Genomic DNA, 13,843 nt, shown 5'->3' on the forward strand with positions numbered 1-13,843 from the left:
CCAGTGCCCCCAAACCAGGGAGTTATTTTTGAATTCCTGACTTGGAGGCACTTTTTAGAGGCAAAAAAGCATGTGTTCTGCCAGTTCACATTGGGCTGCCAAATAACCAATCACAGGCCTTTTTTGCACCCCTAGGAACTTTTTTCATGCTTGTGTTGCTCCCCAACATTCTCCATATTTGAATGTTGCTCACAAGTCAAAAAGGTTAGGGACCCCTGAATTAGGCAAAGGTTTTTCTCCAAAAGCTCAACTTTGAGAATGGAGATAATGAATTATAGTGATTTGTCATTCAAAAAGGTTCTGTCATATTTGGGAATATGTAAGCAAAGACTGCGACAGTTCTTATCAAATCAGAATGTAGAACATACTAGTCATCAGTTTGAAAGCAAACATCTTATTGGCTACTAAGGGCTGTTGCACTTGGACAAGCATTGTGCCTTTTAATATATATAGGGGATTGTATCCAAAATCTTTTGGTTACAATGCAGTTGGCTTTGGAGAGATTTGGCCAAAATGCACTGTACAAGTCATCAGGACCATATTCAGATCCTGCCAATAGGGAATCAAGACAGTAAGGTACAGGTATGGGATCCCTTATCCGGAAACCCATTATCCAGAAAGCTCCGAATTACGGAAAGCCTGTCTCCCATAGACTCCATTTTAATCAAATAATTCAGAATTTCAAAACTGATTTCCTTTTTCTCTGTAATAATAAAACAGTACCTGTACTTGATCCCAAATAAGATATAATTACCCCTTATTGGGGCAGAACAGCCCTATTGGGTTTATTTAATGGTTAAATGATTCCCTTTTCTCTGTAATAATAAAACAGTACCTGTACTTGATCCCAACTAAGATATAATTACCCCTTATTGGGGCAGAACAGCCCTATTGGGTTTATTTAATGGTTAAATGATTCCCTTTTCTCTGTAATAATAAAACAGTACCTGTACTTGATCCCAACTAAGATATAATTACCCCTTATTGGGGCAGAACAGGCCTATTGGGTTTATTTAATGGTTAAATGATTCCCTTTTCTCTGTAATAATAAAACAGGACCTGTACTTGATCCCAACTAAGATATAATTACCGTATATACTCGAGTATAAGCCGATCCGAATATAAGCCGAGGTACCTAATTTTACCTAAGAAAACTGGAAAAACTTGTTGACTCGAGTATAAGCCTAGGGTGGGAAATGAAGCCGCTATTGCTAAGTTTCAATAATCAAATAATTAATAAAGGACACTTAGAATGACCTCTTGTGAACTCCTCAAAAACATATAATGTTGGCAGCTGAAGGTTTAAAAATGTTAAGACTCTTGGTATCCCCTTAATGGTGTGGAGTTATGCTGGCCATACATAGATGAACAGTGTCTGCCAAATCAGTGGCCTCACCAATTGATATTTGTAAAAAGGTCAGGTACCTTTTGGAAGTTAATTAATTCCCGTAGGCCAATGACTGCATTGAGCTTTTGGTGTAGTCTTTTCCCAACAGTTCTTATTAAGCACTATTGTGATCTGATCTTTAGTGTGGGGCCAAATGATTCTGTCAGTCAAGTTTGGTTAAACACCTGGTTGGTCAAACTGTGCAGAAAAAAGATGCACACTCACAAATCTGGCATCCTCACTGGCCACATCGTTAAGGTTGCTGTGCTGCCTGGAGGTTCTGTGACTGCAAGCGCTCCAATAAACTTCCGTGCACACGAACTGCTGTGACTGCAAGCGCTCCAATAAACTTCTGTGCTGTTCGCACGAACTGCTGTGACTGCAAGCGCTCCAATAAACTTCTGTGCGCACGAACTGCTGTGACTGCAAGCGCTCCAATAAACTTCTGTGCGCACGAACTGCTGTGACTGCAAGCGCTCCAATAAACTTCTGTGCGCACGAACTGCTGTGACTGCAAGCGCTCCAATAAACTTCTGTGCGTACGAACTGCTGTGACTGCAAGCGCTCGCATGGTTACACACGCGGCCCTGGACACTCAAGTTGGAGCGCTTGCAGTCACAGCAGTTCGTGCGCACAGAAGTTTATTGGAGCGCTTGCAGTCACAGCAGTTCGTGTGCACGGAAGTTTATTGGAGCGCTTGCAGTCACAGCAGTTCGTGTGCACGGAAGTTTATTGGAGCGCTTGCAGTCACAGAACCTCCAGGCAGCACAGCAACCTTAACGATGTGGCCAGTGGGGATGCCAGATTTGTGAGCGTGCATCTTTTTTTGGTGGGTGCGGGTGGGCGATCACGGTTACACACGCGGCCCTGGACACTCACGGGGGGATGGGGTGCATATACCGACTCGAGTATAAGCCGAGGTTGAGTTTTTCAGCACATTTTTCGTGCTGAAAATCTCGGCTTATACTCGAGTATATACGGTACCCCTTATTGGGGGCAGAACAGCCCTATTGGGTTTATTTAATGGTTAAATGATTTCCTTTTTCTCTGTAATAATAAAACAGTACCTGTACTTGATCCCAACTAAAATATAATTACCCCTTATTGGGGCAGAACAGCCCTATTGGGTTTATTTCATGGTTAAATGATTCCCTTTTCTCTGTAATAATAAAACAGTACCTGTACTTGATCCCAACTAAGATATAATTACCCCTTATTGGGGGCAGAACAGCCCTATTGGGTTTATTTAATGGTTAAATGACTCCCTTTTCTCTGTAATAATAAAACAGTACCTGTACTTGATCCCAACTAAGATATAATTACCCCTTATTGGGGCAGAACAGCCCTATTGGGTTTATTTCATGGTTAAATGATTCCCTTTTCTCTGTAATAATAAAACAGTACCTGTACTTGATCCCAACTAAGATATAATTACCCCTTATTGGGGGCAGAACAGCCCTATTGGGTTTATTTAATGGTTAAATGATTCCCTTTTCTCTGTAATAATAAAACAGTACCTGTACTTGATCCCAACTAAGATATAATTACCCCTTATTGGGGGCAGAACAATCCTATTGGGTTTATTTAATGGTTAAATGATTCCCTTTTCTCTGTAATAATAAAACAGTACCTGTACTTGATCCCAACTAAGATATAATTACCCCTTATTGGGGGCAGAACAATCCTATTGGGTTTATTTAATGGTTAAATGATTCCCTTTTCTCTGTAATAATAAAACAGTACCTGTACTTGATCCCAACTAAGATATAATTACCCCTTATTGGGGGCAGAACAGCCCTATTGGGTTTATTTCATGGTTAAATGATTCCCTTTTCTCTGTAATAATAAAACAGTACCTGTACTTGATCCCAACTAAGATATAATTACCCCTTATTGGGGGCAGAACAGCCCTATTGGGTTTATTTCATGGTTAAATGATTCCCTTTTCTCTGTAATAATAAAACAGTACCTGTACTTGATCCCAACTAAGATATAATTACCCCTTATTGGGGCAGAACAGCCCTATTGGGTTTAATTAATGTTTTATTGATTTTTTTAGTAGCCTTAAGGTATGGAGATCCATACCTTAAGTCCAAGCATTCTGGATAATGGGTCCAATACCTGTACTGTGGTTTCATTTAGTTGGGCCAAAATTGTGGAGACCTTAACTGTTTATGTGCTGCAATATACTCAACAAATGAGAAGAAAACATTTCAGTTGGTCTCGAAAGATTTTTGTTGACTATTATATGGTTCTGGCAATCTTTTAAACATCATTTGATTAGACGTTGGCCGGTTCTTGTCTCAAGGGGTTAAGCTGCTTCTTTTGTGTCTCTTTTGATTCATGTATAGTCCCGAAAGAGCCGCACAATGGAACAGCTTGAAGTTTAGTTACGGAAACATTAGCAATTTCACAGCTCAACTCAAGAACACTTGCTCTTTGAAGAACACTCCATCTTGATAACCAGAACATTCAGTCGCTTCTCTTTGTCAATTTATTGTTGCCCATAGAAAACAAGTTATTCCCAACTGTGAAATTTAATAAGTATGTGGTAAAAAGATATCGCATCATGTCTGTCTCAACATGACTCTTGGAGAGATGAAGCTTTGCAGCTTTTTGGACATTATCAACAGTTTTTGAAATAATAAGGTCGACAGTATCTGGTTCATGGAAGTGAGGATAAGGCGAGTAAAATATACAGTACTTACCTAGAATCACCCAGATTGGGAAGGTTAAACAAGTCCCAAGAAAGTTGCAATTTTTTCAAGATGTGTCCAAATGGCTAAATATCCGAATCCGACAATTTCCCATATAAAACTTGCCAAGATCATGAAGAAGTCAATGGCAGTCAATCATTACCCCTTATCGGGGGCAGAACAGCCCAATTGGGTTTATTTAATGGTTAAATGATTCCCTTTTCTCTGTAATAATAAAACAGTACCTGTACTTGATCCCAACTAAGATATAATTACCCCTTATTGGGGCAGAACAGCCCTATTGGGTTTATTTCATGGTTAAATGATTCCCTTTTCTCTGTAATAATAAAACAGTACCTGTACTTGATCCCAACTAAGATATAATTACCCCTTATTGGGGCAGAACAGCCCTATTGGGTTTATTTCATGGTTAAATGATTCCCTTTTCTCTGTAATAATAAAACAGTACCTGTACTTGATGCCAACTAAGATATAATTACCCCTTATTGGGGGCAGAACAATCCTATTGGGTTTAATTAAGGATAAAATAAGTTTTTAGTAGACTTAAGGTATGGAGATCCAAATTATGGAAAGACCTCTTTTTCTAGAGAATCACAGGTCCCGAGCATTCTGGATAACAGAACCCATATCTGTATATAGCATTCTGGATAACAGAACCCATACCTGTATATAGCAGACAGCAGCTTGCATTAGGTACTTCCTAATGGTGAGACTAATGGTGAGACTAATGGTGAGAGTGTAGGTGCATTGCAACAATAAGAAGTCTTATAGAGCATCTAACCACCAACAGTCTCTAGGAGACAGCACTTGTAAATGAACAGATTTGTCATGTAGGCATACATGAGTGTAATGGATCTCCTCCAGTGGCAGCCTTTCTCAGAAATAAAACTAGCCCCTATACTATGAGTGCCCTTGCACTAGGGGGTGTTGCCTGGGGGGGACTCCAAACTGCTTCTCCTTGGTGGAGAAAAAAATGATGCTCACATGATCTTGTATTATCTATCTTGCTACTCTTTACCTTTTGGTCATGGAGTCCTTGCAAAGGTTGTTGGTGACCTTAAATCTTGATACTGGGGTCTTCTGTTGAAGGTCTCCCAGGAGATCCACTCCTAGTACTAGATGGTGCACAATACCATACATGCCCCCTCCCCTTATATAATTAAGGAGAATAAAGTGTTCTACTACCCCAGGGCCACTTTAGACAGATTCCTCTCACATAGTACTGCTTGATTATGCCTTGGGCATAGGACAGACTGGAGTAGGGCAGGTCATATGGAGAAGTAGGACAGACAGGAGTATGGCAGATCATATGGAGAAATAGGAAAGACAGGAGTAGGGCAGATCATATGGAGAAGTAGGACAGACTGGAGTAGGGCAGATCATATGGAGAAGTAGGACAGACGGGAGTAGGGCAAATCATATGTAGAAGTAGGAAAGACGGGAGTAGGGCAGATCATATGGAGAAGTAGGAAAGACGGGAGTAGAGCAGATCATATGGAGAAGTAGGACAGACGGGAGTAGGGCAGATCAAATGGAGAAGTAGGACAGAAGGGAGTAGGGCAGATCATATGGAGAAGTAGGATAGACGGGAGTAGGGCAGATCATATGGAGAAGTAGGACAGACGGGAGTAGGGCAGATCATATGGAGAAGTAGGACAGAGGGGAGTAGGGCAGATCATATGGAGAAGTAGGACAGAGGGGAGTAGGGCAGATCATATGGAGAAGTAGGACAGAGGGGAGTAGGGCAGATCATATGGAGAAGTAGGACAGAGGGGAGTAGGACAGAGAAGCTAGACAGACTGTGTGAATTGGATTGGGTGGAAAAGCAGAACATACTGGTACTGGACAGAGCATGTGAAGATGCAGGAGAGACTGAGGTGGAGGACCATCACAAGATCAAGGCAGGATCAGGAACGGCAAAAGCCAGAGCCAAAGTCAGACCTTAGTGCTCAATGCACAGGCAAGGAAATGATGAAACAGAAGGGCTGAACTAGGGAGGACTAAGCCCTGATTGGCTGCTCTAAACAGCCAGTAGGGCTACTGGGATTTTGGACTGGGGTATGCAGGGCCCCCACAGCCCCCCTTGTGGTCGCCACCACTCGTTCTACCCCCTCCCCTGATCACATGTACATAACACTTACCTTATGTCAAGGGAGAGCGATCAGCGGCTCGAGTGCCAGATCCTGCCCAGTCCGACCCTGCCACTGGGGGGGGCAGGTGATAATCATAATTGCCTTACAACTTACCTAAAGGAAATGGTTAACAAGCAGGATTATAAATGATTATTCCTAGGTATATTTTTCCTCATTTTTATCATGGCCCCATTGGATTTATTTGCTGGAGATGAATCACACGTATTGTTCTTCCAAACCATTTTACATTTCAGTAACATTTCCCTAACAACAGCATAAAATCATCACATTAAGTGACTACTTTGCCTTAAACCCCAATAAATAAGGCAGTGTGGGAAATTTATGCAACACTAAAAAGAAAAAACATTTCTGAAGGAAAAACATACGGCGGCGAGAGTATCTAAATGTAAATCAAACTACAGATCTGCTCCAAACTCCGCCGTTTCCGAGCCCCTTCCTGGAAGATAAATAAACCGCCGGGTCGCTAAGCAATGTTATACATTTTATTTATATATATATATATATATCGTTTTTAAGTGAAGCCTCAAGTGAAAGTTTTGTTTTCCCACCGTAACTTTGAGAAAAAGGTCAACTCAGCATTTCTGGGCGCCGCATTAGGATTAAATATGCTTCCGCTGCTAAAATGAAAACCCGCAACCCAACAAATCAATCAGGCTCCCTTGTCACAACTCAATTTCATACTGTATTGTGTTCTGACCGGGCCAATACCTGCCTGACAGACAAATCCATGACCCTTATTATTTATGAGTGGCATTCATCTTAAGTCTAATTTATTTCTGAACGCTGTCTACTATCGAGTGGAACTGAGAAGCAATCCCATCAGCGTATTGTCCGCTCCGTGTTAAGCTAGGGAAGATGATAAGCCCATCACACACGGACAGATATTTCTATAGAATTAAAGTCCTTCGGATATAAAAGATTACTTTTTGGTGGAATCTGTCTTTCCGGCGTTTAACAAATTGCTCGATTCCAACGAATTCAATGTTTAAAGAAGTCACAAGTAGTGATGAGCGAATCTGTTCCGTTTCGCTTCACCGAAAAATTCGCGAATCTGTCAAAAGATTCGCGAAACGGCGTAAATGTTGCGCGTCAAAAAAAATTGTCACCCACGGCTATTCTTTTGTCGCGCGGCGATTCTTTCGTCGCCCGCGGCTATTCTTTTGTTGTCCGCGGCTCTTCTTTTGTCGTCCGCGGCTCTTCTTTTGTCGTCCGCGGCTCTTCTTTTGTCGTCCGCGGCTATTCTTTCGTCGCCCACGGCTATTATTTTGTCGCGCGGCTATTCTTTCGACGCCCACGGCTATTATTTTGTCGCCCGCGGCTATTCTTTTGTCGTCCGCGGCTATTCTTTTGTCGTCCGTGGCTATTCTTTTGTCGCGCGGCTATTCTTTTGTCGCCCATGGCTATTATTTTGTCGCCCATGGCTATTCTTTTGTCGTCCGCGGCTATTCTTTTGTCGTCCGCGGCTATTCTTTTGTCGCGCGGCTATTCTTTCGTCGCCCGCGGCTATTATTTTGTCGCCCATGGCTATTCTTTTGTCGTCCGCAGCTATTCTTTTGTCACCTGCGGCTATTATTTTGTCGCGCGGCGAATTTTTCCACTGCAAATTTTTTCATCCGTTTCGCGAAACAATCTGCCAATGGCGAAACGCGGAAATTCGCCGCAAATCCAGGCCCATCACTAGTTACAAGGCCAATATGTAAAAATACTGACATTGACCAATAGATCCCTTCCTAAAATTCATAGCTTCGTAGCTAGTGATGAGCGAATCTGTCTCGCTTCGCCATAAAATTCGCAAGAAAATTTGCGAAACAGCAAAAAATTCACGAAAGCCACCCACGTCTATTTTCTGGCGCCAGTGTCTATTTTTTTTTGTTGCACGCACTTTTTTGACACGACTGCACCTTTTTCTGATGCTACCCCACCCAATTTGCCGCGACCACACCCTTTTTTGCTGTGACCACTCCCGAACCGACGCGACCGTGCCCAATTTGATGCGTGAAAAAAAAATCCGCCCCACAAATTTTTCTGCGGCGAATTTTCACAGAAGTTTTGCAAAACAATTCGCCAATGGCGAGAATTCGCTGCGAATCCATGCCTGGCGAAAAAATTCACTAATCTCTATTTGGAGCTTCTGGTGATCTAATTACCTGATAATCCACATGCCTCTGATGCCGGGATCCCCAACATAATTAAAAAACATAATTAGAAGCATTTTTGTATGCATTTACATGTGTTGGGGTTGCCATATGGAATACACGGTGGAGACAACAATATTTTTCATAGACCCCAATGATGAAGCGCACTACTGTATTTATAGTTTATGTATGTGAGTATATAGATTGGTAGGTGTGGCTTGTGGGTGCTGGGTTTACTTGGAAGGGTTGAACTTGATGGACTCTGGTCTTTTTTCAACCCTATGTAACTATGTAACCTTTTTCTACCCATGACCCACACTCAGATAAAAAAAGTGTTAGAGAACCACACAAGCATGAAAAAAAGTTCCTTGAGGATGCTAAGTAAGGGCTGTGATTGGCTATTTGGTAGCCCCATGTGGACTGCTAGCCTACAGGAGGCTCTGCTTGGAGTAAAACTGTGTCCCTGTGAGGGATTGTAAGGGATCACTAAGGAGGAGAAGGTGGGGAAGGTGTGAGTCCTTCAGACAGACAGGACCCAAAAGGGCGATGAAGGTACTGGAGCAAAATTAAAGTGAAGAGGATGAAGAACCAGTGACTCGGTGCGGAAGGACAGAACGGACAAAGAAGTGCCGACTGGACATATCTGGACTGAGAGGACAAACAATCTGGGAAAGGCAAGAGTGAGGTGGAGCAGTGGTAGAGTCAGGGTCAGAAACAGAAAGGAGAGGGATGAAGTTGGCGAAGAGTGTGAATATGGAGCAGGACTGGAGCAAGAACGGGACTAAGACAGGAACAAGAACAGGAGTGAAAGCAATGACTAGACAAGAGCAGGAACAAGAGCTAGAGCAAGGAATAGAGAGCCAGGATCATGCCTCGGTGTTTAGAGAAGGTCAAGGCTCAGGCACAGGCTGTGAGGTGAGCTGGGCTTTTATAGGGCAGAGTCATCCTTGGCCGACCAGCCCCACCAATGAAACTGCTGGTACAGAATAGGAAAGCCAATGAGTGGGTACATAGGTACGACAGGGCACATATACACCAGCAGGCTGTGGTACAGATACATGAGTACATATGAGCAAATACACAAATTTTAGGAAGGCAAATTTTAGCTCCTTAAGGGCAGCGCTTCAGGGCATAGATTGGGGCATTATGTTTTCTGATAAAAACACAGAGCAGAAATGGTTGTCATTTAAAATGATATTAAATCATTACTGTTCTCAATTCATTCCATTAATAAGAAAAAGTAGAAGTGTTAAGAATCCCCCTATGTGGCTTAACTCTGAGGTAAAGAAGTTAATAGGGAGAAAAAGGAAAGCTTTTAAGAAATATAAGCCAGAGGGGACAGTAACTGCGTTTAATGATTATAAACACTATAACAAGTGTTGTAAAACAGCAATCCGGAAGGCAAAGATAGAAAATGAGGAGCGCATCGCGGCCGAGGCCAAGACTAACCCCAAAAAGTTTTTTAAATATATTAATAGTAAAAAGATGCAGGTTGAGGGTGTGGCCCCATTGAGTTATAATAACAATATGGTTACAGCGGATACAGAAAAGGCAGATGTGCTTAACCAGTTCTTTTCTTCTGTGTATACAGTAGGGGGAGCCAGTGGGACAAGTCTCACCCAATAGCTTCACTGTTGCCTCAGCTCCAACTACACAGTGGTTGGCACAGGATATGGTGCTTAAAGGGTTACACACGATAAATGTAAACAAGGCACCTGGGCCAGATGGAATACACCCTCGGGTACTGAGAGAGCTAGGGGCAGAATTGCAGTGGCCCTTGTTTCTGATATTCTCAGACTCTCTTTCATCAGGTATGGTACCTAGGGATTGGAAGAAGGCGAATGTCATTCCCATATTTAAAAAGGGAGTAAGATCTCAGCCTGGCAATTATAGGCCTGTAAGTTTGACATCCGTGGTGGGCAAGTTATTTGAAGGCTTGTTAAGGGATCACATTCAAAATTATGTAGTGGAGAATGCCGTTATGAGCAGTAATCAGCATGGCTTTATGAAGGACAGGTCATGTCAGACCAATTTAATTGCTTTTTATGATGAGGTAAGTAAGAAGCTGGACAGTGGGGATGCAGTAGATATAATCTATTTGGATTTTGCCAAAGCATTTGATACCGTTCCCCACAAACGACTGCTTTCTAAGCTAAGGTCTATTGGTCTTAGTGAAGCCGTTTGCACATGGATAGAAAACTGGCTACAGGATCGGGTACAGAGGGTGGTTGTTAATGGTACATTCTCTACTTGGAGTAAGGTTCTCAGTGGGGTCCCTCAGGGTTCTGTACTGGGTCCACTTTTGTTTAATTTGTTCATAAATGACTTAGGGGAGGGTATTATGAGTAATGTATCAGTGTTTGCAGATGACACAAAACTCTGCAGACCAGTCAATTCTATCCAGGATGTGACATCCCTGCAGCAGGATCTTGACCAACTGGCAATCTGGGCAGCTAAGTGGCAGATGAGATTTAATGTGGATAAATGTAAGGTCATGCACCTGGGATGTAAAAATATGCAAGCCCCGTATACCCTTAATGGGACTGCACTAGGCAAATCCATAATGGAGAAGGATCTTGGAGTCCTTGTAGATAATAAACTTGGCTGTAGCAAGCAATGCCAGGCAGCAGCTGCAAGGGCAAACAAGGTTTTGAGCTGTATTAAAAGGGGTATAGATTCACGGGAGGAGGGGGTTATTCTTCCCCTTTACAGAGCGCTGGTAAGGCCCCATCTAGAATATGCTGTTCAGTTTTGGTCTCCAGTGCTCAAACGGGACATTATTGAGTTAGAGAGGGTCCAGAGAAGGGCAACTAAGCTGGTAAAGGGTATGGAAAGTCTCAGTTATGAAGAAAGACTGGCCAAGTTGGGTCTGTTTACACTGGAGAAGAGGCGCTTAAGAGGTGACATGATAACTATGTATAAATATATAAGGGGATCATATAATAACCTCTCTAATGTTTTATTTACCAGTAGGTCCTTCCAACGGACACGAGGGCACCCACTCCGTTTAGAAGAAGGGAGGTTCCATTTAAACATTCGGAAAGGGTTTGTTACAGTGAGAGCTGTGAGGTTCTGGAATTCCCTCCCCGAATCAGTCGTACTGGCTGATACATTATATAGCTTTAAGAAGGGGCTGGATGGATTCTTAGCAAGTGAGGGAATACAGGGGTAGGGGAGATAGCTCTTAGTACAAGTGAGGGAATACAGGGGTATGGGAGATAGCTCTCAGTACAAGTGAGGGAATACAGGGGTATGGGGGATAGCTCTCAGTACAAGTGAGGGAATACAGGGGTAGGGGAGATAACTCTCAGTACAAGTGAGGGAATACAGGGGTAGGGGGGATAGCTCTCAGTACAAGTGAGGGAATACAGGGGTAGGGGAGATAACTCTCAGTACAAGTGAGGGAATACAGGGGTAGGGGAGATAGCTCTCAGTACAAGTGAGGGAATACAGGGGTAGGGGAGATAGCTCTCAGTACAAGTGAGGGAATACAGGGGTAGGGGAGATAGCTCTCAGTACAAGTGAGGGAATACAGGGGTAGGGGAGATAGCTCTCAGTACAAGTGAGGGAATACAGGGGTAGGGGAGATAGCTCTCAGTACAAGTGAGGGAATACAGGGGTATGGGAGATAGCTCTCAGTACAAGTGAGGGAATACAGGGGTAGGGGGGGATAGCTCTCAGTACAAGTGAGGGAATACAGGGGTATGGGAGATAGCTCTCAGTACAAGTGAGGGAATACAGGGGTAGGGGGATAGCTCTCAGTACAAGTGAGGGAATACAGGGGTAGGGGGGATAGCTCTCAGTACAAGTGAGGGAATACAGGGGTATGGGAGATAGCTCTCAGTACAAGTGAGGGAATACAGGGGTAGGGGAGATAGCTCTTAGTACAAGTGAGGGAATACAGGGGTAGGGGGGATAGCTCTCAGTACAAGTGAGGGAATACAGGGGTAGGGGAGATAGCTCTCAGTACAAGTGAGGGAATACAGGGGTAGGGGAGATAGCTCTCAGTACAAGTGAGGGAATACAGGGGTAGGGGGGATAGCTCTCAGTACAAGTGAGGGAATACAGGGGTAGGGGGATAGCTCTCAGTACAAGTGAGGGAATACAGGGGTAGGGGAGATAGCTCTCAGTACAAGTGAGGGAATACAGGGGTAGGGGAGATAGCTCTCAGTACAAGTGAGGGAATACAGGGGTAGGGGAGATAGCTCTCAGTACAAGTGAGGGAATACAGGGGTAGGGGAGATAGCTCTCAGTACAAGTGAGGGAATACAGGGGTAGGGGAGATAGCTCTCAGTACAAGTGAGGGAATACAGGGGTAGGGGAGATAGCTCTCAGTACAAGTGAGGGAATACAGGGGTAGGGGGATAGCTCTCAGTACAAGTGAGGGAATACAGGGGTAGGGGGATAGCTCTCAGTACAAGTGAGGGAATACAGGGGTAGGGGAGATAGCTCTCAGTACAAGTGAGGGAATACAGGGGTAGGGGGGATAGCTCTCAGTACAAGTGAGGGAATACAGGGGTAGGGGGGATAGCTCTCAGTACAAGTGAGGGAATACAGGGGTAGGGGGGATAGCTCTCAGTACAAGTGAGGGAATACAGGGGTATGGGAGATAGCTCTCAGTACAAGTGAGGGAATACAGGGGTAGGGGGATAGCTCTCAGTACAAGTGAGGGAATACAGGGGTATGGGAGATAGCTCTCAGTACAAGTGAGGGAATACAGGGGTAGGGGAGATAGCTCTCAGTACAAGTGAGGGAATACAGGGGTAGGGGGGATAGCTCTCAGTACAAGTGAGGGAATACAGGGGTAGGGGAGATAGCTCTCAGTACAAGTGAGGGAATACAGGGGTAGGGGAGATAGCTCTCAGTACAAGTGAGGGAATACAGGGGTAGGGGAGATAGCTCTCAGTACAAGTGAGGGAATACAGGGGTAGGGGGGATAGCTCTCAGTACAAGTGAGGGAATACAGGGGTAGGGGGGATAGCTCTCAGTACAAGTGAGGGAATACAGGGGTATGGGGATAGCTCTCAGTACAAGTGAGGGAATACAGGGGTAGGGGGGATAGCTCTCAGTACAAGTGAGGGAATACAGGGGTAGGGGGGGATAGCTCTCAGTACAAGTGAGGGAATACAGGGGTATGGGAGATAGCTCTCAGTACAAGTGAGGGAATACAGGGGTAGGGGGGATAGCTCTCAGTACAAGTGAGGGAATACAGGGGTATGGGAGATAGCTCTCAGTACAAGTGAGGGAATACAGGGGTATGGGGGATAGCTCTCAGTACAAGTGAGGGAATACAGGGGTAGGAGGGATAGCTCTCAGTACAAGTGAGGGAATACAGGGGTAGGGGGGATAGCTCTCAGTACAAGTGAGGGAATACAGGGGTAGGGGGGATAGCTCTCAGTACAAGTGAGGGAATACAGGGGTAGGGGGGATAGCTCTCAGTACAAGTGAGGG

This window comes from Xenopus tropicalis, chromosome 1 (genome assembly GCF_000004195.4).
Source record: "Xenopus tropicalis strain Nigerian chromosome 1, UCB_Xtro_10.0, whole genome shotgun sequence".
Classification (NCBI taxonomy): domain Eukaryota; kingdom Metazoa; phylum Chordata; class Amphibia; order Anura; family Pipidae; genus Xenopus; species Xenopus tropicalis.